The following is a 25,888-nucleotide window of genomic DNA, read 5'->3' as shown; positions in this document are numbered from 1 at the left end:
GCTTTCACTGTTGAAAAAAATCTAATTTCCTTTTTAGTTAGTGTAATGAATGTGTGAAAACATTCATCTCCACAAAAGACCCATCCATGTCACGTAAACAATGCATGATAAAACAAATCGGAGCAGTTCCTTTTCCTGATGGTGTTCAGGGTTTTCCCTGAGGAAGGGCCACTCCATATTGGACCACATACAAAACAATCTTTTCTAGATAGTCAGCCACTCTCTGAGAAAAACATCGATTATTTTTAGGGAACATTTCCAACTAAAGTGGAATGAGTGTACTATCTCCAAAACATCATCGGACCTGAACCTAGAGAGAAACTCGGCCTCAGAGAGCAGATACAAAGTGGGAAGAGGACGTGTGGGGGTTTCCGTATGAATCCATTCAACACACAAGTGTTGAGTGATTTTGTTCAGTTGAATCAACTTTAAGGTTTCCCTGTGCACAATAGTGAGGTTTTCATTTTCAGGGGGAAAGTGATGTCTTGAGAAACTGCCTATAAGGATATGATTTAGAAAATGGAGAGAAATGAAGCCAAAAGAGGGTTTCTTCCAGATGAAAAGGCACATACTCACAATCGTCTTCCTTTTCTGAACAGATCTTTCTAATAATCACATTGTGGGGTGTTCGCAGGACAACTGCTTTATGACACCATTCTGCATCTAGTTTGCCTTTGGGGATCCAATTATGTGCTGCTCGCCTATCTGTACCTCCTTTCCCCACTCCCAGCCCCAATTCCCTTTCTTCATTGTCTGTTTTCAGCTGGTATTCTTTTCTGGTTGAATAGCCACAAACACAAGCTGTCTATCTCTTCCAGCTCATGGAGTTCTGCTTGGAAGATGAAAATAGCCTTGGAAAAGAAGCTGTTCACTGGCCAGCACTGCAGAGGAAGCCTAAGTGGAAAGTCCAATTTGCCATCGCCCTGAGGAGCAACCATTGTGTAAATAAAACTGACTTTCACTTCTACCACCACTTCCTCCTCCCAAGTAAAGCAAGACACTGACTGGTTTTAGACTTTTGACTTCTTTTCATAATGAAAACAACACAGCTTTTTATCCCCCCACCCCCCTAACCCACTGAATGCAATGAACAGGGAAATAAAACACTGGTTTGCAAACTCTTCAACAGCAAGGACTCTTGTTTCGCCTGATCCGACCGCTTAGTGTGTAGCGCAGGCTGCACTGCTTACTCTCCACAGTGGCCTTTGCTGGGTTTCTCTCTCTGGACACAAGGGAGTGAGCCGATAATCTGAACTAAGCCAAAATATGAAAGAGAAGTGACTTGGTTGCATTTAGAAGTGGGCATGTGTGGTGTCACAGCTGGGCTGTGGGGTTTTACCACAGTAGGGATGTTTCCATTTTGTGACCCCAGATGTAGGGTAAGGACACCTGGCAGTCATGGACAGGGACCCAAGTCAGTGGACTTCAAAACTAAAGAGTGGAATTTTTGTGTGAGTTTAGCTACCACCATGTACAGACATAGATACATATATATCTCCTTCCCAGACCCCTTGCCTTCTCCAGGTCACCCTTGAAAGGGGATTGGTCCCTTTTCTGTTGGAAATAATTTTACTTTGCAGTCAACAGAAGGAAGGACAGCTGTTTCTGGAATCTGTGTTAGGGTACTCAGAATTCGGTGCAAGCCCCTAGTGTGTGCTTTTGGGTTTTCCTTTCTCTAACTTGATATTTCTTTATATTTATACTGAAGATAAAATATTCAAAGCAAAATCTCCCGCTGGAGATTCAGTGGAAGAGAGTAGTGACACCAACTGGGGTTTTTAGGAAAAGCAACACACTCAGTATGCTTTTACTAAACAGATTCTCCAATGTTCAGGTTTTCAGATGTTTGGATGCAGCAGATTTTTGGAAAGACAAATGCATTACCTTCCTGGGAACAGCCACGATTAGGCAGTATCTCAACTGATGGGGGAGCTGGGCACAGGAGCTCGGCTCAGGAAGTAGTGAAGAGAGGAGGAAGCCCTTCCCTCTAGCTGCCCACCCAGAGGAGACACACCCCTGCAGTTTGTTCCTGCAAGAGAAGGGTAGTTACAAGCTGCTTCCTAATTAACCACTGGAGAATAACCCCACGCTGCTGCTGCTTGGAGTCACGGCTGACATCCCTGTTTGTGACAGCACCGAAACACAGTTTGATGGAGATACAATGGGTGTCAGTGGGCAAACGCAGAGGCTGATCCAAAAAGGCTGGAGGAGAAAGAGGAAGATGGGAAATAAGTGAGCAGGAACACTAGGCTGAGGGCGGAAAGGAGAAGAGGAACATTCTTAGAGCCAGATGTTCAGGACAGAAAACAAACAGTAAGAAATGATTGTCAGACAACAAAGCGGCAAATGCTCACACAAGATGCCCAGCCCAGTGTGGCAGAGAAGACTAAGTACAATTTCTTTGGGAATGGGGCAATGATGAGTCTCAGTCCTGTAACTTGAAGGGTGTGAACATGAGCATGTAAGATGGAGGGAGCAGAGAGGAAAGACAGCCCCAACATATTTTCTAAGACTGTCATGATTGTCTCCCCCTGAAGGAAAGCTTAAACATTTCCTCAGTCACTCAAGCCACACCAGGCACCCTCAGGGTAAGAACCGTCGTCGATGCGACAGATCTCCCCGGGGCAGCCCCTCACCTCCGCCCCAGCAGCCTGGCCCTCCCCGCGCTCCACTTGCTGTTTTGATCCCCAGGGAGCTGTCCCTTCACACCGGGGACATGCACAGTGCGTCTGCCACTGTAACATCTGGATGGCTTCCCCATGACCAGTTTCAAACAGCACCTACTCACTTCTAAAACGAGGCTCTCTACCTGATCCCCACTACCCTGGGGGAGGGGGCGCAGGAAGTGCTACAACCTTGCGGTAGCAGAATAGCAGATGCTTCCCTTCTTCAAACCCTCCCAAGCTACGGAAACCCCAGGGTGCCCTGTCCGCAGGTGCGTCACCCCTCCTCCCACCTCTCCGGACACGATCGGCATCGACGCCACACATCCCTCTTTCTTGCCCTCCTCCTAATTCTCTACCCCTCATCACACACGGCCCATCGGGGATTCAGGCACGCCGGGGACAGGATGCGTCCTAGCCAAGCCCAACCCGGGCGGCCAGCCTGTGGGCAAATTCAGACCCTTGAGACCTCGACCCCAGACCTGAGCTGGGCTCCCTTGGGCGATGCGAGGGCCGGAAGCCGTTCGGTAGCGGCGGGTCACGCGGGAACCCCATCCGAGGACACTTGCAACCGCGCACCCCCCAACCCAGGGCACCTCTCCTCGGGCCGGGCGCGCCCCCGCCTTAGAAAAGCCCCAGCTCTGGGCACCGCCGCGGGCTCCTTAGCCATCCTCCCCGCCAGGCCTTCCACCCTCCCGGCGTCCCTCGATTCTGCTGCCGCAGCGCGCGCGCCCCTTCCGCTGGGCGACCCCGCGCCTCCAGCCTGGAGGCATCGGATGCCCGAACCGGGCGGAGGCAGCCGAGGCCGCCCCAGGGCCAGCGGCTCGCCAACGTGCAACGCGCTCTCTCGACACACAGACCTCGCCCGGGTAATAAACACACCAGAGGCAAAAAGAACAAACAGACGGCGCACGTACCTAAAGGCGAAGCGTCCTTGTCATGACAGGGGACACGGGGCTCGGGGGCTCATTACAGCCTCCGAACCGACGCACTGGCCGGGCCGCCCGCCCCTGGCTCCGCGGGCACCTGAGCTCGCCCGCTGGGGTGCAGGCGCGGAGGCCCCGAGTTGCGCGGCTGGCGGGCGCGAGGGCGGCGGGGCGGGCGGGGGGCGGGGGGATCGCGGCTCGGCAGCCACTTCAGCGCGAGCCCCGCGGCTGCGCTTCCGCGTCCGCCCCCCGCCGGGCGGGGCCGCCGGGAGTCACCCGCGGAATTCGCGCTGGGGGCGAGCCGGGTGGGGGGAGAGGGCAGCGAGAGGCCCTTTCCGCCGACCGTTTGGGATTTGGAACAGAGACCGACACCAACAGGAGGCGGGGGTGCGGGGGGAGGGCGGCGCCCGGGAAGGTGCAGCTGGTCACCCCAGGACTGATGGTGCTGGGAAGCCCCCCTGGGCGCTCCCTTAGGGCTGTTCGGGCAGAGAGATCTCATGATCATTGGGAAAAATAGAGTTGCTTTTTATTTTGTTTTGGTGGATTTTAACTATACATAAAGCTTTCCTTTAGGAAAAGTGGGGGGTCTGTCTGGCAAAACATTCCATAAAATATCTTTTGGTGTGGATAATATGAGACTGGGATCCACAAGGACCCGAAGACAAGGTCTCTGCCTCTGTTCATAAATAGGGAGTCCCTGCTATGCCTCGGTTTCCTCATCTGTAATGCCACCATACTGGGTAAATTGTGAATTTAGAGTGCTAAAAAGAATGGTACTGCAAGGTACATCCTCACTCCCTAACTTGGGATTCAGTCATTTTGTGAGAGAAGAGTAAGAATCAGTGATTTTAGACATTGACCAAAAGGCAACGTCCTAGGAGACTGTGTCAACAGGGGAAACCCCCACATCTAGGTGAGATGGGGAGACGGCACCCTCAGGCCGGGAATGCCGTCAGCCAAGACCATAGCCTAATTCACTATGTCAAAACCCAGCTAAAGATACAACAGGAGCCAGGTAGGCTTGCTGCCTAGAAAGGACACCCTGAAGCAAGCACTGGTCACTGTGTCTGCCTTGGACCATGAAGAGCAACCGGAACCGTGAGGGGCCTTGACAGTCTGAGCCCTACATTACATCTGCATTTTCCCAGACACCCATCTGGCTCTGCCCTTTGTCTAACTTAGAAAATAGTTGCTGTTAGCACTCAGTCTTTCCATGTAGACATCCCTTCATGGGAGAGAATGTGTTGAACACATGACATGAACATTGTAGTCTGCATGGCAAGTTATTCACTCTATGTTTTCAATATTGGTGTTCTGGTCAATACGTGAGTCCCTAGTGAGTTTGGTTGACTTGAGCCAATTCTTACCAAGCCAAACACTACAGTTTATTGACTATCTTCATATCACCTAGGGTCTAGAGCAGATATTTTGCAAACATTGTAGCATTTATTCCCGACATTAATTCACTGGTAGATTTTATTATTCCCATTTCAGGGATGGGAAGACCAAGATACAAGAGAGTTAACGTGACATCTAATGTAACAGAATTAATCAACTTTAGATACATGTGCAAACTGTGGCAACTGCAAAACCTGGGCTGTGGCGGCCCTATTACGCTGTCTGTAACAGGTCCTTGCTCTTCTCTTCAGGCAGGACCTAGCTTCATCCCTGCTGTATTCCTGTTGATACTTGAAACCTGAGCCCAGGTTTTCAGGGTGTTCCCTTACTCTGCCTCCATTCTTACACCCTTTTGCATATCTGGTGACTTCCCAGCCTTTTCCAAGCTAAATAAATCTGATTGTCACAAAGGTCTGAACTGTTGAAGGTCTTCCCCCAGTGCCCTTTGCTTCTTGGCAGCCGTAAATAAAACTGCTGTTGAAACATTCGTTCATACAATAAGTGTTTATGGAGAACTGAGGAAGAGACAGGAGGTAAAAGAAAGAACACCCTCCCCTCTACCCCACCACCACCACTCAAAGATTTTACAACCTAAATGGAGATAAAAATACCAGCAGTGTTGGAGCTGAATGATATTGTTCGAGACGATGGTAAAATAGATTGTAAGGCAAAGTAGGATTAAGTCGAAGGATATACTCCCTCATCCTACCCTAAAAATAAGCAAAACCCGCAGGAGGGGGGATGGAACCTGTATACTCCCCTTTAAAAATAGACTTGGGGCAACTGAAGGGACAGACCGTTCTAAAGGTAGGTTGGAGCACTTTTTAAAGGACTAAACGGGGTACTAGGATGATGTGCCCATACACACCTTACATAGGCATTCAAGGCCCCGTGCAATGGGGCCTCATCTATTCATTCAGGGCTTTAAGTCATGGTCATATGATAGAGTCCGAGATTTACACTTCCAACTCAACTCTCCTCTAAGGTCAGATATCCAAGTCCCTATCTAAAAATTCCTGTTAATTTTTTGCAGGCCAATTCTGGATTCACTTCCCTATATGTGAAACCCATTCTTTCCCTATGCTTAACAATCTCAGTAAAACAAATGACCCCAATATCCAGCCAGTTGCTAGAGGGCCAGAAACCTGGAAGTAATTATGATTCCTCCTTTTCCTTCATCTTCCACACTCAACTCATTAAGACCTGTTGATTTTTCTCTCCAAGACATTTATAAAAGATTTTTGACTTCCATTCTTTTGGCTTTGATGAAGCAAGCTGCCATGTAGGCGACGCTGTGGCAGGGAACTGAGGCTCTCTGTCCAACAGCTCGTAAGGGACCGAGGGCAGCCGACAGGCGTGTCTGCTTGAACATGGATCTTTCCTCAGTTCAGTCTTCAGATGAGACCCCGGCTCTGGCTCACACCTTGACTGCAGCCTGGTGAGTGACCTGAAGCTCATCTGTGTCTGGACTTCTGACCCACAGAAACTGTGGGATAAGCATGTGTTGTTTTAAACAGCTAATTGTGACAATTTGTTATGCAGCAATATAGATAACTAATATTATAGGAAGAGTAATCTTTTAAAATATAAACTACTTGATTGCCACTTTCCTGCTTAAATCCTGCATTTGTTCCCCATTTATTACAGAACAATGCTTACAAGATCCCGGTAAGCCAGTCCCTTCTAGTCCTTCCAGCCTTACTCACGCCTCCTTCCTTCCTTTCACTAACTAACCTTAGATCACAAGGACCTTCTTTCAGTTCCTTAAACATACCAAGCCACTTCCCAGAAAGGTCTTCCCTAGAATATACTTCTTTAAGTATATTCTTCCCCCCAGTTATTCTTTTTCAATACCCTGTGACTTTTATAGCCATAAATGTAAATTATAATGGTTTTATTTGTTTTTTTACGTGTTTCTGGTCTCTTTTACTGGACTAAGATCATAAGGGCAGAGACCATTTCTGCCTTATATACTGTATCCCCAGCATAGAACAAGAGCTCAGTAACTACTTACTGCATCAGAGATGAATAACTGCCACTCTGGAACACTCCTTTGCTCTTACCTTGATTCTTTTATTTCCCTTGTTAGCCCCAACCCCAGCCTTTCTCCATCTGCATAGCATTTGCCCATTTCCCAGTTGCTGCATTTGCTCATCAAGGTTCACTTTACATACTCCTGTCTTTTTTCTAGAACCCTTGCCACTTTCCCTGCCCTGTCACTTCAGAACTTTCACAACCTTTTAGATCTTAGCATCTCTTGACATGCTTAGCACCTTCTACCTTGTCTTACAGCTATTTGTGTAGAGTTTGATTCCAAACATTTTTCCATTTACCTCACTCTGTAGAATGAGACTTGGAAAGAAGCACAGATATGCAGAAGTTTTGGGGTGACTGGGTAAAGAGCTACTGCAGATTAGCTTCAGTACCAATAGGCTAAAAAGGAAAAATCTGTGGGGAGGAGCAGGGCCTAACACTTACTCTGGAGAAAAGTAGACTTTCCATTTCCTCACTTTAATAATCTTCTACTAAGCTGCCAAAAAAAAGACTGGGTGGCTTAAACAACAAAAGTTTATTTTCTCATGGTTCTGGAGACAGATAGTTCAAGATAAAAGTCCACCTGAATTGGTTTCTGGTGAGGTCTCTCTTCCTGGCTTGCAGAAGGCTACCTTCTTGCTACATATGGTCTTTCCTCAGTGCATGTGCACAGAGAGAAAGTGAGCAAGTCTGGTGTATTTTCTTATAAGGACACTAATCCTATTGGACCAGGCCCCCACCCTTATGATTTCATTTAACCTTAATTACTTTTCTACTCCAAATACAGTCACACTGGGGGTTAGGAGTTCAACATAAGAATTTTGGGGGACATGAACATTCATTCCATAACACCCACTTTTTCTAACTCCACTACCTTCCTGATGAGGAAGGGACTATGGTAGATATAGTACAAATGTAGTATGGCAGGGAGAGAGAAGAAGAAAAAAGGAGAAATGTAGATGATGCTAGGTGTTCTACAGACATTATCTAAAGCCTATAACAATCCCTTTTTCTATTACTGCCCCCATTTGAACGATAAGAAAACTGATGCTCTGAGAGAATGAGTAAGTAACTTACTTGCTCATGATCACAAAGGTGAAGCTGTTATTCAAAGTCAAAGGTGAAAAAAATTTAATGCTTTCTTTAGTATGTACCACTCACCACCCTGATTTCCTCTTTTGGGCGGGGGGTATCTTGCGGAGGACTGGATATGAATGTGGGGGTCAAGGACATATGCATACAGAGCTAGAGGCCATGGGTCAAGAGAGGCATGGAGTGGTTTTCCAGGCTGCTGCCCTAGATTTCCCTTGAGGCTGCCTTGCTCAGTGGACCAGCTTTGGGACTGAAGCTCTGACCAGGAATGAAGTGAGTATAATAATACACTGCATCCCCCCTTGAGCTTCTCCCTCAAGGAGTACAGCATGTGGAGTATGGAAGGTGAAGGCCTAACACAGGGCCCATTTCCCTCACTGGACTGGAAGCTCCTGGCAATGGGATCTGTCCTGGGTGACTTTGTAGCCCGTATAGTTCCTAGTACAGATCCTTCCTAATGGTCAGGTACATGCATGAGTGAGGAACCAGGCAGCACAGGTCTACCATTATTGGATTGTCTGGTACAAATCTTAGAGTTTAGTGATGTGCCCAAGGTCACATAGCCAAAAATAAGTCTGCACCAGAAACATGGTCTTCTGGTGCTGAGTCTAAAATCTTCACACAGCCTCTCAAGTTGCTTCCCCTGCTGTGGTTACCGAAGTCTTCATCCTCATGCAGTTAATTTCTCACTGCTTCCATTCCTTCTCTTATAAGCTATTATTTCAATTCAGGCACCACACACTCTGTTAAAGGCAGGAAACACAGAGGTGAACACAGAGTCATGAACCCCATCTCGTGGAGCCTGGCATGAGGACAGCTGTAAATGACTGAGGCAGGTGTTATGAAAGAGGAAGTACTATGGGTGCTGTGGGAGCTGTGATTATTTTTGTGTGTCATTAAACAGGGTGTTTGAACTTTAGCAGCACTGAAGATGGTCTTTTTCAATAACTGAATACTATTCTGCTCTTTCATGGGCATTTTTAAAAGCCAGTTTTGTGTTTAGGAAACTCAATCAATCAAGCCAGCCTGATTAGTCTTTCTGTCACCAATCAATCCTAGTAAATACATAATCCATCAGAGGAAAGCAAAAAAGCAACCAATTTAATTTCCTGACTTAGAGCTTCAGACATACAATAAGGAACTGAGGGCACGTGTTAAGACCCATTGCATCATGAAGTGAAATTGCTGCTCTGAATAGAAGGTCTCAAATATTTGGCTATATCTAGTAACCCCTACCCATTTACATTTTTATATATTCCTTCTGCCTTTGATGCTGGTATGTTCTGGTTTCTACTCTGGTCTAGATGACTGGTCCTGGAGAGAAGTAGCCAGGTACCACTGACACCTAATCTCTCTTTATGACTGTGATGCTTAATACCCACGTGGATAGCAGGTCTAACCCCATGATACTGAAGTTCTTTCTCAATCTCTGTACATTCTTCTATAGGCATTTGGCCACCCAAATGCATGGCCAAATCATGGCTTGGAATGCTGCCAATTAGAAGATTCCTGAACATCTGTTTCATATTGTAGCTCTTTACCCTCCACCTTGCTCATGTCTACTAAATTCTTCACTTGCGGCCCTGACCAATCTTTCTCTCTTTTTCTTTATTTTTAATTTTCTAATTTATGAAGTGCATAAGAATCACTCTGGGTAGGAATTTAAAATGCAGATTTTCAAGTCACCCTCCTCTCCCATTCTCATCGGGTTGCTTTAACAAGCATGCAGGCGGTCTGGGGCAGTTGTCTCGGAACACACTCTGGGAAGCACAGGTCTGCAAACAGGTGCCCAGCCCCTTGGCACTGCAGGGTGACTCCAAAGCCTTTTCAGCTGACCCCTGACTGCTCTGCAATGCTATCCCTGAGCTCTAGCTCCTCCTACTATTTCCAGTGTCCAGGGAACAGCCCTGCAAAGAGTCTTGGGCTTTTCATTGAGACACCTGGGTTCTATTCTGGTTCTGCCAATAGGAAACTCAGGGCAAAGCTTATCTTTGTCATCTTAATATCATCACTTGTCAGATGAAGGGTTTGGACAACTTGATTGCCATGCTTCCTTTTGTGGCTAACATTTGACAATTCCTGCTTCTAGTTTTTTGCTCAGGCCATTTCCACTGCCTGGAAATTCTCTGCTGAGGAGTGCGCATCACTTTTTCTCCTACCTCTGATGTTTGTGTCCAAAAATCCTGCCTATCCTATATAGCTCTACTCAAACACTACCTCCTTCATGATGCCTTCCTTGGCCCTCCATGCTCTACCCGGGTCCTCCTGTAAGCACTGCATCCCCTGAGTACAGATCCATTCACATGCCTTCCTTCTGTCGTAGATAGATAGTTGGCTCACATCCCCTCATTAGTTTTTAAGCTCCTTGATATCAGGAACTATGCTTGGTGCCATTTACAGTATTGTAATATCTGTATTAATAAGCATAGGGGGTAGTCAATAAGTATTGACTAAATGAGGAATGAAAGCACATAAAGCCCCTGCTGGCTTCTGTCACCCTTTCCCCTGGAAAAAGAGCATACCCAGCTCAACCTACAGAAGTATGTTCAACCTGGCAAATAACAGCCAGGTCTTGCTTGCTGCTTTCTGAACTGCTGAGAGAGAGCAAGACCCCATTTTCCTTTGCTCATGTCTGGTACTGAAGATAAGTTCCTCAAGGGGGTAGACATCTCAGGCTGTTACTTCCTTACCATTATCACACATATCTCCTTGCACGATAGGAAACTTGTTTGGCCAACACCCTTAGCATTTTAATATGTCGCAGGAATGAATGTCCCAAGGGTGATGCAATCAGGCCTATGCACTTGGGCGAATGATCCCAGTCCCAAACCGCACTTCCACCCTCACTTCCAGCTTCTGCACCAAGTAACCTGGAGGGCTGCATGGGTATAAGATAGTCAGCAAACTGTTCAAAGCTGACAGGAAATAGAAGATGCCCTAAATGTAGCAAACAATCCCTTTCCATCCAGAAACTTGAGATTGGATTTCTCATACATTATTATGATGTGGAGGTCATTTGCTGCAAAAATATAATTTAGACCAGGAGTTCCCAATTTTTTGGTCTCAATACCCATTGTACAATAACATAACCTAGACTAGTTATTTTATATTTTGTATAACATATGTATATTATACATATATATTTTTATGTACAAAATATAAACAAAACCTCTTTATATTTGTAAAAATTATCGAGGACCATGGGAACCCCCTAAAAGTGCCTTGAGAAACCTCAGGAGTCCTCAGACCACATTTTGAGAACCTCTGATGTATACTGACAAACATTTTGACAGAACGTTAACTTTACAAATTCCTATAGCTATGAACCCCATATGGCTGAAGGTAAACAATATAAATCTAATTTAGTAAGTATGATTGCACCAAGATAGTAAAGTAAGTACAAAATAATTAAAATGAATGTATATATATATATATATGTATATATATATAAAAACACAATGCTAGGTACTTGACATGTAGGCTTTTTCGAAGGTTCTCAATTGACTTTCACTTCATAATAAACCCTTTCCTTTTCTCTCATTATCAGGGAGAATGCAAGAGAAGAGATTTGTCTGAGAGGTTCTCCAAGGTGGTCGATGAATATTGTGTCCCCAGCCCCATGCAGTCCCCGGCTTGCGGATCGTTCCATGGTGTTCCTTCCTGTCCGTTCTTCACCCTGCCCTCTCCTGTTCTCTGCCCTTGGGGCTCCTATAGGAACCACATCAACGCCTGTCCTGCCCTGTGATGTCCAGCTGGGTTTGGCCAATGGCAAGCCCAACAGGGACAGGAAAGAAAAAGGGAAGGGAGTGAGGTAAAGATATTAATTTACTGGCTCTTCCCCGTGAGATCATACTGGGCTGGCTGTGTCCCTGCACGGATGGCTGCTCCCTCTGGCAGCCCTTTCTGCGCCTGCTGGTTCTAGCAACTTCTTCCCCTTCCCCCCTGGGGGCCCAGCAGTGGCCCTAGCCTCACCTGGCCCTCCGGCTCCCTCACGCTCCACCCATACCTTTGCAAGTCATCTCTTTGTAAATAAACCTGCCTTGGATTATTGACATTTGAGAGAGCCATCAGTGTCTTGATAGTGTCCTGATTGATACACATTAATAATTGCCTATCAATTATTGAAAAAAAATGTTAAATTTTGATTTTATCCAGTCATGCATACTTTTAAAATATTTCTTCTTTAGGTAACGCCTTTATTTTCATTTTTCTTCCAATTTTAGCCGAGCTGTTGCACATGATCCTGTTTAATTCCTTTCCTTCTTACCATTCCCAGATGGTAAGATATGCAAATAACTTTCCAAAGGTCAATTCTTCCCTAATTCATAAAATTGAGACCTTTAACTTCAGGAGGTGATTTTAGAAGGAATTAGGGGCCCAGAGGTTGTATTATTTAAAACTTCATCACTGGCTGTTAGCCTTGATGGTCTTCATGGGTATTTTTTTGGAGCCAATTCATTGCATCTGAAGTGGGTCTCTGTGAGGTAAATGAACCATCCCTGCTTTGCAGGCAGAGCTAGGGAGAGAATCACAGCATGTTCAAACACAGGGTACACGTGCTGACGCCAGGACTGAGGTTCCTCCTGGCTGAGCACCCTTTTCCCTTCTGTGGTAACTCTCATGTTCTGGCTCCTGGGCTGTGAATCCAGCTATGTGTTTAAAAGGCCTGTGCCTCCCTGGAAACCATGTGATGCTAGCTTCAGGGTCTAGTGCCTCTTTCCTTACCAAGCCTCCCTTTCACGGCCTAAGCTCCCATCTCCCCCCAAACATAAATTTTATGCAAAATTGGGATGCTGGACACAAGATCCATTCCCCTTTCACAGCCTAAGCCCCCACCCATCCCCCCAACATACATTTTATGCAAAGGGATGCTGAATGCAAGATCCACCCTCGTTGGACCAGCACAGGTTTATTTTGCAGAGGTGCAAGTGGAAATCTGACTCAGCACAGCTTGCTCAGCCCACAGAGCCTTCTTTGGTAGCAGGAACCAGGCCTGGCCCCATTTCCCTTTCTTTCCTTCTCTGAGGACACACAATCCATATCCCTGGCAGCTTTGGATAAGAGCTGGGACAACAGGACGGAGCGCAGTCCCCCTCTGTAATTAGCCAGGCAGACAAGGCTTCTGTAATATTACTATGTTGACAGTGCTCTTGAACCTAATAAATTATTCACACCCCTGGAATGTCACTGGCTGTCACATTTAAAACAGGTCATTCAAGCTAAGGGTGCTGGAGGTGAAAATATCACAGCAATGGTAACAAATCAAAGTGCTTTGGTTTAAGGAAATCTCCAGAGAAAGCGGCTGCGCCAAACAATCTGCTGTTAAGTATCTTTCCTTGGATCCGGTTATTTTTTCATTAGCAGCAGTAGGAAGAGACCGAAACAGTTGTCCCCTTGCCTAGTGGGGGAAGGAAAGCTTTACTGCAGCCTCTTCTTCGGCTGATCCTGTCTCAGGCAGCCTCATGGGACTCCTTGAGGAAGATAAATGTGCACACCTGCTTTCGCTTGTTCTCTGCACCCAGCGCAGGGGCTACGTCAGAATGAGGATATTAACCACCGGGCACTAGCACGTTTTGGAGGAGTGAATGTGCACAGGCTACTCTGAGAAGTGCCTCTCAGCTCTGGGTGCCACATTCAAAGAGGAATTCAATTACAATAGCTGTAGACCGGTCCAGGTTTCATATCCTAATTCACAGACATTTGGGCCTCTCACCACTAGAATACACTTGCCCGCCTGTTGGCACAGATACATTATTCAACTCAAGTGCCTGGTGGAATACAAATATTTGACTGGCTATTTCAGTGTTTGGAGAGTCACTGATGTGTTAATGTGTCCTTTTAATGGCTTTTGAGGATGAGAAAGACTGTTTTACAGGAGGAAGAACAGCTTTCCCTAGAATTATAATAAACAGAAGTGAGTGCAGACACAGCTTGGGGGGTTTGAGTTAAAATAGAGAATGTGTTAATTGCTAGCTCCTACCTGTTAAAGGGATGTGTGACTGAGGGAGGCTGAGAAATCTCCTGGGGGAAGGAAAAAAAGGGACTTTAGAAACAGGATTGACCCCCCTGCCTGCTTTCTATTAGGAGAATAGACTAAAAACCTCTTCAGGTCTCTTCCAGTTGAGATTCTATGGATATACAGGCCTGGAGCAAAAGAGCAAGAAATGCAAGCATTTTAACATGGTGAGCACAGCACCAAATGCAGGAGGCCATGTATAACCGAGAGTTCTTGGATGCATTTCCACAATTATCCTATTTATCATAACAGTGCCTTCAAGGTTGTCAAGCTCTCTCCTTCAAATATTCACCTCCAAGAAGCCTGCCCAAATTACCCAGCCCTTTCCCTCTGATCTTCTCTTTAACCTCCGTTAGTGTATGTGAACAGTTTGTATCGCATTCTTGAATTCCTAGTTTTATGGAACAGACCATACAGGGTATATTGTCCAGTTCTCATACGCTAGAAATAAATCTATGAATAATTTTGACCTATTGTATATGTTGCTTTATTGTCAACATTTCAACAGGTATTTCCTGAGTGCCCACTGTTCTGGGTACCTGGAGTGGGACTTCATGAAATGATCCACTATTTATATCTATGCTATAAACTCATTGTCCCAAACTGGACCCCCGATTCCTTGTCATGGCAATCAATACTCTTCCCCACCTGCAAGCCTACTCCCCTGGCAGCTGTCCTTGTCTTGGTGAAGAGCAGTGTCATCCTTCCAGATGCCTGGGCCAAAGCCTCGGAGTCACCCTTGGCTCCTGGAAGCAAGCTGTCCTTCACCCTGGCCCTGATCCCCAGAATGCAATCGCTGCCAGGCTTGGGAGAGTCCCATCAGCTCTCTTCTGGGTCATTGCAATAGGCTCTGAAGTGGCCTTCCTGCTTTTGCCCTTTATGCTCCATCTTTATTTCAGGACAACAATCAGAACGATCCTTTTGAAAGGCAAATCAGATTACGTCACTTTGCTCAACACCCACTAATATCTCCTCATCTCCCATAGAACAAAAACTCAAATCCTTACAGCGTTCTAGAAGGTTTTACAAGAGCTGCATTCCCAGAAGCCCCTCAGATCTCGTTGTCTACCTCTCTCTGTCTTGCTCGTGCTGCACTGCAGCCACACTCACCTCTCAGCTCTTTCTGGAACATTCTTTCCCAGACTTTCAGGTCAGACCTGAAGTTCCTTCAAGCCTCTGGCATTTATCAGTAAAGCCTTCCCTGACCACTGTGTTCTATCCTTCTTACCCTGCACTTAATTTTCTTCCATAACACTTCTGTCCATCTGACACATCATGTTTTTACTGTCTGTCTCCCTCCACTGCAGTATAGCTTCACAAGGGCTGAGGCTTGTTATATTCACTGGTGATCCTGAGACCTGAATAGAATTGAACGAAGCACATGGTGGACATTTCAACGGATATTCTTTAAGTGAATGAAAAAGTAAACCTTATATTCCTAAATAGTTCAGAAGCTCCTGGGAGGTGTGGGGCATGGCTTCTAATTATGCCACTCCTTTCTGGAGGAGCCTCAGAAAGTGCTAATCTCAAAGTATTTATGCAGAGAATCTAAAACTGACTTCCAACTAGGCAGAAATTAGTAGGAAGAATGCTGATATCTCATACACATCCAGTCACGAAGAAAACAGCCTCTCTAAGATTGTGTCGGATATACTCAGCCTTGGTCAGAATCAGGACCCTGAAACCACATCTATCTCACATGGAAATTCAGTTCTCTGCTGTTACGTGGATATACTCAGGAAAAAAACATTGTTCTGCAGATTTGCAGGACTGCTTGTTCCTCTCCTTTGTGTTGGTGTACCTATGCCCCCCCTTTTAAAATGTGGAGATCTATATATACATGTGTAAAATACATATAAGATTTACTGTCATAATAATCCCTAAGTGCACAGTTGAGTAGTGTCAAGTACATTCACATTGCTGTGCAACCGATCTCTGGAGTTCTTTCATCTTGCAAAAACCCTGAAGCTCTATAGCCATTAAATAACAGCTCCTCATCCCCCTTCCCCCAACCCCTGGCAATCACCACCTATTTTCTGTCCATATGAATTCTGCTACTCTAGCTACCTCGTGGAAGTGCTGTCATACAGCGTTTGTTTGTTGTGACTGGCTTCTTTCACTTAGCTTAATGTCCTCAGGTTCATCCATGTTGTTGCATGTATCAGAACTTACTTCCTTTTTAAGGCTTAATAATATTTCATCAAATGTATAAACCACATTTTGTTTCCCATTCAGCCATTGATGGGCACTTGGGTTGCTTCTGCTTTTTGACTACTATGAGCAATGCTGCTGTGAACCTGGGTATACAAATGTCTCTTCAAGACCTCGCTTTCAATTGTTTTGGGTATATACTCAGAAGTGGCATTGCTGGATCATATAGAATTCTATTTTTAATTTTTTGAATAATGCCATACTATTTTCTGTAGTGGCTGCACTTTTATTCTCATGGACAATGGACAATGGTTCCCTAACTCTTTCTAATAACAAGATATTTTTCCCTTCCAGCAAGTTAGAACCACTCAGAGATGCCTAATAGAGCTAAACATTCTTGGTCCTTCTGATGCTTAGCAACTAGGAGCCCAGAGGCCCCCACTAAATGTGCATGGATGTGTATGGCGGTGTTTTTCACTCTCTCCTTCATGCCTGTTTTGAAAGGCTTTCTTGTCCTTGAACTAACATGCAGGCTAAGTGGACACATGTAGGTCTGCGTTACAGAGAAGGGCAGTGGGCAAGAGCCAGCTCTGTCTGGGGATGATCAAAGCTCTGCTAATCTCATGTAATCTCCTGACATAAAGGTAATGTATTTCCAATTTGTGGTTTCTTTGGGTGATGCCCCGTGAGGCCTGGCACTACCACTCCTTGGTGAGCAGGAGACTTGGAGGAGTGGGTATGGATATACGAGAAGACAGCCTTCAGTCAGGCTCACGCATCACTCATTCCTTACAAGAAGCTTCCAATGGCTTCAGAGCTCAGAGATGTGAACCCTAAGAGTCAAATGGGGAGGAAAGCCTCTTGAAATGATGCAGAGGGGTAAGTGGTGTGCCAACTATTTTCACCTAATTCACTGATGGGCTGGGAGACTCAATCCTTAGTCCTGTGTGATGTTGCCCTCTCTGCCCTCCCCAGCTCAGGGCAATCAGTCTTTGGTTTTATCTTGGACCACTAATTTTTCACATCCTTCCAGTTGGTATTACAGAGCAATGTAATATAGTGATATATTATCTTATAAAGAATATTTAACAATAAGAAAGGATAAGTTCCTCTTAAATATGGATTTAAAAATGGTAAGATCCAGAGGCGGAGCCAAGATGGCGGCGTGAGTAGAGCAGCGGAAATCTCCTCCCAAAACAACATATATCTATGAAAATATAACAAAGACAACCCTTCCTAGAATAAAGACCAGAGGACACAGGACAATATCCAGACCACATCCACACCTGAGAGAACCCAGCGCCTCGCGAAGGGGGTGAGATACAAGCCCCGGCCCCGCGGGAGCCGAGCGCCCCTCCCCCCAGCTCCCGGCGGGAGAAGAGCAGGCAGAGCGGGAGGGAGACGGAGCCCAGGGCTGCCGAACACCCAGCCCCAGCCATCCGGGCCAGAGCGCAGACACAGTGCATGATGGGGTGCTGGATATCAGGGAAACGGGACAGTAAGACCTGTGAGCGGGTCCCCGCAGCCGGCGCCCCTGCAGCAAAGAAAAGCGAGTGCCCTTTGAAAATCTTAAAGGGACAGGGACCCCACCGCTGGACGGAAGTGCCCCGGCGCAATCAGCCCAGCAGCTGGGAATCCCAGGGAGCTCTGGGCGCCCCAACCCCCTGGGTGGCAGCTCAGCTCAGAGGCCCCTCACGGTGATAAACAGCCTCCCGCCCGTTCCCCCTCCAGCGTGACTCCGCCATAGCGACAGCGGCCACGCCCACAGCAGCAGGGCAGAGCTTTCTCCACAGTGGCCGGGCAAGACTCAGAGGCCCCGTCTGCGCGCAGCTGCCCAGCACAAGCCGCTAGAGGTCGCTGTTCTCCCAGGAGAGGAAGGCCACAAACCAGCAAGAAGGGAGTTCTTCCAGCTGACACGTGCCAACTACCCATGACTACCTCTATCGCTATGAAAAGGCAGAAGAATTTGATCCAGATCAGACTAACAGAGACAAGCCCTGAGAAGGAGCTTGGGGAGAAAGACCTAACCAATCTCCCTCAAAAAGACTTCAAAATAAAAGTCAAAATCATGCTGATAGATCTTCAGAGAAATATGCAAGAGCTAAGGGATGAAGTCCGGAAGGAGATCACAGAAATGAAACAATCTCTGGAAGGACATAAGGGCAGACTGGATGAGGTGCAAGAGGCTGTTAACGGAATTGAAATCAGAGAACAGGAATGCAGAGAAACTGAGGCAGAGACGGATAAAAGGATCTCCAGGAATGAAAGAATATTAAGAGAACTGTGTGACCAATCCAAACGGAACAATATTCACAATATAGGGGTACCAAAAGAAATACAGAGAGGAAAAGGGATGGAAAGTATCTTGGAAGAAATAATTGCTGAAAACTTCCCCAAACTGGGGAAGGAAATAGTCTCAGACCATGGAAGCCCACAGAACTCCCAACAGAAGGGACCCAAGGAGGACAACACCAAGACACATAATAATTAAAATGGCAAAGATCAAGGACAAGGACAGAGTTTTAAAGGCAGCCAGAGAGAGGAAAAAGGTCACCTACAAAGGAAAACCCATCAGGCTATCATCAGACTTCTCAGCAGAAACCTTACAGGCCGGAAGAGAATGGCATGATATATTTAATGCAATGAAACAGAAGGGCCTTGAACCAAGGATACTGTATCCAGCACAATTATCATTTAAATATGAAGGAGGGATTAAACAATTCCCAGACGAGCAAAAGTTGAGGGAATTTGCCTCCCACAAACCACCTCTACGGGGTATTTTAGAGGGACTGCTCTAGATGGGAGCACTCCTAAGGCTAAATAGATGTCACCAGAGAAAATAAAATCACAGCAAAGAAAGCAGACAACCAAACGCTAAATAAAGGCAAAAAATAAAATCAACTACCCACAAAAGCAGTCAAAGGAAACACAAAAGAGCACAGAACAAAACACCCAACATATGAAGAATGGAGGAGGAGGAATAAGAAGGGAGAGAAATTAAGAACCAGTGCTTATAATAGCTCAATAAACAAGTTAAGTTAGATAGTAATATTCTAAAGAAGCTAACCTTGAACCATTGGTAACCATGAATCTAAAGCCTGCAATGGCAATAAGTACATATCTTTCAATAATCACCCTAAATGTAAATGGACTGAATGCACCAATCAAAAGACACAGAGGAATAGAATGGATAAAAAAGCAAGACCCATCTATATGCTGCTTACAAGAGACTCACCTCAAACCCAAAGACATGAACAGACTAAAAGTCAAGGGATGGAAAAAGATATTTCATGCAAACAGCAAGGAGAAAAACGCAGGTGCTGCAGTACTAGTATCAGAAAAATAGACTTCAAAACAAAAGAGTAACAAGAGATAAAGAAGGACATTACATAATGATAAGGGGGTCAGTCCAACAAGAGAATGTAACCATTATAAATATATACGCACCCAACACAGGAGCAACAGCATATGTGAAACAAATACTAACAGAATTAAAGAGGAAATAGAATGCAATGCATTCATTTTGGGAGACTTCAACACACCACTCACCCCAAAGGATAGATCCACTGGGCAGAAAGTAAGTAAGGACACGGAAGCACTGAACAACACAGTAGAGCAGATGGACCTAATAGACATCTATAGAACTCTACACCCAAAAGCAGCAGGATACACATTCTTCTCAAGTGCGCATGGAACATTCTCCAGAATAGACCACATACTGGGTCACAAAAAGAGCCTCAGTAAATTCCAAAAGATTGAAATTCTACCATCCAACTTTTCAGACCACAAAGGTATAAAACCAGAAGTAAATTGGACAAAGAAAGCAAAAAGGCTCACAAACACATGGAGACTTAACAATATGCTCCTAAATAATCAATGGATCAATGACCAAATTAAAATAGAGATCAAGCAAAATATGGAAACAAATGACAAAAACAACACAAAACCCCAACTTCTGTGGGACACACTGAAAGCAGTCTTAAGAGGAAAGTATATAGCAATCCAGGCATATTTAAAGAAGGAAGAACAATCCCAAATGAACAGTCTAACATCACAATTATCGAAACTGGAGAAAGAAGAACAAATGACACCTAAGGTCAGCAGAAGGAGGGACATAATAAAGATCAGAGAAGAAATAAATAAAATTGAGAAGAATAAAACAATAGAAAAAAATCAGTGAAACCAAGAGCTGGTTCTTTGAGAAAATAAACAAAATAGATAAGCCTCTAGACAGACTTATTAAGAGAAAAAGAGAATCAACACACATCAACAGAATCAGAAATGAGAAAGGAAAAATCACGACGGACCCCACAGAAATACAAAGAATTATTAGAGACTACTATGAAAACCTATATGCTAACAAGCTGGAAAACCTAGAAGAAATGGACAACTTCCTAGAAAAATACAACCTTCCAAGACTGACCAAAGAAGAAACAGAAAATCTAAGCAAACCAATTACCAGCAAAGAAATAGAATAGGCAATCAAAAAACTACCCAAAAACAAAACCCCTGGGTCAGATGGATTTACCTCGGAATTTTATCAGACATACAGAGAATATATAATACCCATTCTCCTTAAAATTTTCCAAAAAATAGAAGAGGAAGGAATACTCCCAAACTCATTCTATGAAGCCAACATCACCCTAATACCAAAACCAGGCAAAGACCCCACCAAAAAAGAAAACTACAGACCAATATCCCTGATGAACGTAGATGCAAAAATACTCAACAAAATATTAGTAAACCAAATTAAAAAATACATCAAAAGGATCATACACCATGACCAAGTGGGATTCATCTCAGGGATGCAAGGATGGTACAACATTCGAAAATCCATCAACATCATCCACCACATCAACAAAAAGAAAGACAAAAACCACATGATCATCTCCATAGATGCTGAAAAAGCATTCGACAAAACTCAACATCCATTCATGATAAAAACTCTCAACAAAATGGGCATAGAGGGCAAGTACCTCAACATAATAAAGGCCATATATGATAAACCCACAGCCAACATCATACTGAACAGCAAGAAGCTGAAAACTTTTCCTCTGAGTTTGGGAACAACACAGGGATGCCCACTCTCCCCACTGTTTTTCAACACAGTACTGGAGGTCCTTACCATGGCAATTAGACAAAACAAAGAAATGCAAGAAATCCACATTGGTAAAGAAGAAGTAAAACTGTCACTATTTGCAGATGACATGATATTGTACGTGAAAAACCCTAAAGACTCCACTCCAAAACTACTAGAACTAATATCGGAATTCAGCAAAGTTGCAGGATACAAAATTAACACACAGAAATCTGTGGCTTTACTATACCCCAACAATGAACTAATAGAGAAATCAGGAAAACAATTCCATTCACAATTGCATCAAAAAGAATAAAATGCCTAGAAACAAACCTAACCAAGGAAGTGAAAGACCTATACCTTGAAAACTATAAGACACTCTTTAGAGCAATTAAAGGGGACACTAACAAATGGAAACTCATCCCATGCTCCTGGCTAGGAAGAATTAATATTGTCAAAATGGCCATCCTGCCGAAAGCAATATACAGATTTGATGCAATCCCTATCAAATTACCAACAGCATTCTTCAATGAACTGGAACAAATAGTTCAAAAATTCATATGGAAACACCAAAGACCCCGAATAGCCAAAGCAATCCTGAGAAGGAAGAATAAAGTGGGGGGATCTCACTCCCCAACTTCAAGCTCTACTACAAAACCACAGTAATCAAGACAATTTGGTACTGGGACAAGAACAGAGCCACAGACCAGTGGAACAGAATAGAGACTCCAGACATTAATCCAAACATAAATGGTCAATTAATATATGATAAAGGAGCCATGGACATACAATGGGGAAATGACAGTCTCTTCAACAGATGGTGCTGGCAAAACTGGACAGCTACATGTAAGAATGAAACTGGACCACTGCCTAACCCCATACACAAAAGTAAACTCGAAATGGATCACAGACCTGAATGTAAGTCATGAAACCATATAACTCTTAGGAAAAAACATAGGCAAAAATCTCATTGACATAAACATGAGTGACTTCTTCATGAACATATCTCCCTGGGCAAGGGAAACAAAAGCAAAAATGAACAAGTGGGACTATATCAAGCTGAAAAGCTTCTGTACAGCAAAGGACACCATCAACAGAACAAAAAGATACCCTATCATATGGGAGAATATATTCATAAATGACAGATCCGATAAAGGGTTGACATCCAAAATATATAAAGAGCTCATGCACCTCAACAAACAAAAAGCAAATAATCCAATTAAAAAATGGGCTGAGGAGCTGAACAGACAATTCTCCAAAGAAGAAATTCAGATGGCCAACAGACACATGAAAAGATGCTCCACATCACTAGTCATTAGAGAAATGCAAATTAAAACCACAATGAGATATCACCTCACACCAGTAAGGATTGCTACCATCCAAAAGACAAACAACAACAAATGTTGGCGAGGTTGTGGAGAAAGGGGAACCCTCCTACACTGCTGGTGGGAATGTAAATTAGTTCAGCTATTGTGGAAAGCAGTATGGAGGTTCCTCAAAAAGCTGAAAATAGAAATACCATTTGACCCAGGAGTTCCAGTTCCAGGAATTTACCCTAAGAATGCAGCAGCCCAGTTTCAAAAAGACAGATGCACCCCTATGTTTATCGCAGAACTATTTACAATAGCCAAGAAATTTAAGCAACCTAATTGTCCATCAGTAGATGAATGGATAAAGAAGATGTGGTACATATACACAATGGAATACTATTCAGCCATAAGAAGAAAAAAAATCCTACCATTTGCAACAACATGGATGGAGCTAGAGGGTATTATGCTCAATGAAATAAGTCAGGCAGAGAAAGACAAGTACCAAATGATTTCACTCATATGTGGAGTATAAGAACAAAGAAAAACTGAAGGAACAAAACAGCAGCAGAATCACAGAACCCAAGAGTGGACTAATAGTTACCAAAGGGAAAGGGTCTGGGGAGGATGGGTGGGAAGGGAGGGATAAGGGGGGTGAAAAAGAAAGGGGGCCTTACGATTAGCATGTATAATGTGGGGGGGCATGGGGAGGGCTGTGCAACACAGAGAAGACAAGTAGTGATTCTACAGCATCTTACTACCCTGATGGACAGCGACTGTAATGGGGTTGTGTCGGGGGGACTTGTTGAAGGGGGGAGCCTCGTAAGCATAATGTTCTTCATGTAATTGTAGATTAATGATAACAAATTTTTAAAAATGATAAGATCCTCCCAATAGATATGAGAAGGGGAAGAGCTAGTGGGAGAGATGCTTAAGAAACTCTCAATGGCTTTAAGAAGCAAAATGATTGGGAAGTGGATGACCTAGACTGGGGTTGGCAGAATTTTTATGAAAAGAGCAAGAGAATAAATATTTTAGGCTTTATGAGCCAAGAGATAAAAATGAGGAAATTATATAGATACTGCCATATGACATGAAAGAAAACAAAATTTCATATATTTTTTACTGACAAAATTCAGAATATGATAATAACTGAGCTCTTTTTTTTTCTTTTTTGATAATACTGCTCTACTAAAGAGAAGAATAGAATTCTTTTTCTTTCGGATAACATTTTGCTTAATTGGAGTTCAAGATTTAGTGTTGCCTGTCATTAGATTGACTGTAAATATTCATCTGTAGAAACCATGTTTATCTTGTTGCACAAAGCTTGGAACCAGGCTGGGTTTGGTCTGCAGGCCATGGTTTGCCAACCCCTGCCTAGGCCAAGGGAAGGCAAAAAGCCACTGATCCCTGTGTGCACTTCTTATCATTGCTTGATGGGCTATAAAGGTGTAAACACCTGTCTTTCTGGCATATTTTTGATAAGAGGGAGATGCACAGTGCTTTGCTTTGTCGTCTGCATTGAGGCCCGGTTGCAAAGGATAAGATAGCACAGCTTTTCTCACACAGAGGATGATGCTTCTGACCCATCACCAGTTGTCTTTCCAGGAGTGGGGAGGATTCGGGTTGATCTGTTCCTAGTCTACCTTGCTACAGCTGGTATCGTTTCCAACCTAACTGACCAGTTATGTACTTTGACCATAACTTTTACCGAGTGGTACTCAATCAGTAATTGTTGATTAATTTGTAGCAGGTTGATCCTGGTAACTTGTTCCCTGCCTCATGTAGAATTATTATTAAACAACTAAGCTACTGTTTCTCCTCCTGTACACGTGTGCCCATTAATATAATTACAAGCAAATACACATAAGCAGATTATCATGATTTCCTCCAGGAGGTTTTACCATCGCAAACATTTAAAAAGCAATGGAAGAAAGAAGAAAACGAAACTTTACTAGAGGGGATGCTGTGCAGGTTTCATTTAAAATATGAATTACTATCCTAAAATATATACTGTCCTAACATATACAATTCAAATTTCAATGGGTTTTATCTTTAAATTTGAAATGTTTAAAAAATATTGAAAGCTTTTCTCAAATTACTTTTTTTGAAAGAACTCTGTGAAGTGGTGATGGGAGAGGCAGTAACTATGGTATGTTTACTCAAGTAAATATTTACCAGGAAATAGGGCCTGCACATTGTTAAAGATACTGTTAAATTATGATTCTTCACCTTCAGCAATCCTTACCAAGGAAAGGAAACTCTATCCACAAGAAAACTGGCATAGCATATATTACTCTTTAATACTCAATATAATTTTCAGAGGGAGATCAGATTGGTTAATGTAATAGACGGATAGGAACACACATACTTATTCTGTGCCAAATGATGGGGTTATTCTGAGCCCTGGCTTGGTCACACATCGGAGACCAGATAACAGCCAGGCTTGTTAATTCATGAGCTAGAGGCCCCCGTATATTCCCAGGAAAGCATTTGAAGTGAGCAGTCTCAGTAGCTCTGCTCTGACCACCTTGTGTCTTTGTTAATCATAGGACAGAAGTAGAAGTGGGGAATTGTGTAGACTTGGAAGGCTGGGACAGCTGAGAGAATCACAGTTAAATAGTAACTGACATTTACATAGTAAGCCCTTAATGGTTTTTCATTATGTCATGTATTACCAACTTTAACTTCACAGCAATTTTTTGAGGAGGCAACCACCATCATCTTCATCACCACCACCATCATCATTACCACCACCACCACCACCACCATCATCACCATAATTAACATCATCCTCATGTGGAAGAAGGAAGTTGAAACTTCTGAAGGGTTAGATAACTTGCCTAAAGTCAAACTACTAGTAAGTTGAACTAGGTCTTGAGTCCAAATATTTTGCTCTTTCTACTATATTACCTTCCCTCAGTTTGGAATTCTGAATGGTAAGATCAAAGATTTTTAAAAAGTGCTGGCTCTAGAATTTTTGTATGCAAACTACTTAGTATAGCAATATAGCCAGAGAAGGGGTCTGGCCCTACACTGGAAGCCGAGTTCAGAGCAAGCATACGATTTTTTACTCAGAGTGTAGAGTGCAGATCATTCAAAATAGCAATGTTTCTTGGAAAAGTTTTTTATCATGCTTTATTTTGACTTAAAATTCTAATCTGTTTTTCATGTTTGGAGATGCTAATGGAGATTAATAGGGGGCTGAGGCATGCCTCCTGCCG

The 25,888-nt window shown here is 44.1% G+C and overlaps 1 protein-coding gene across 6 annotated transcripts in view; it reads right to left on the bottom strand.

Annotated features, from left to right (window-relative positions):
* Window positions 1-25,888, bottom strand: part of RIPOR2 (RHO family interacting cell polarization regulator 2) — a 260,160-nt gene that overhangs the window by 103,910 nt on the left and 130,362 nt on the right. The window contains exon 1 of one of the 6 annotated variants that reach the window (XM_036911675.2): window positions 3,581-3,743. The exons of the other annotated variants lie outside the window; for them this stretch is intronic. The gene's annotated coding sequence lies outside the window, so the exon portion shown is untranslated. Of the gene's footprint in view, window positions 1-3,580; window positions 3,744-25,888 lie in introns of those variants that run through there. 6 annotated transcript variants of the gene reach the window in all.

This window comes from Manis pentadactyla, chromosome 16 (assembly GCF_030020395.1).
Source record: "Manis pentadactyla isolate mManPen7 chromosome 16, mManPen7.hap1, whole genome shotgun sequence".
NCBI lineage: Eukaryota > Metazoa > Chordata > Mammalia > Pholidota > Manidae > Manis > Manis pentadactyla.
The sequence above is the reverse complement of the archived record's forward strand: the minus strand, read 5'-3'. Positions and strand labels throughout refer to the sequence as shown.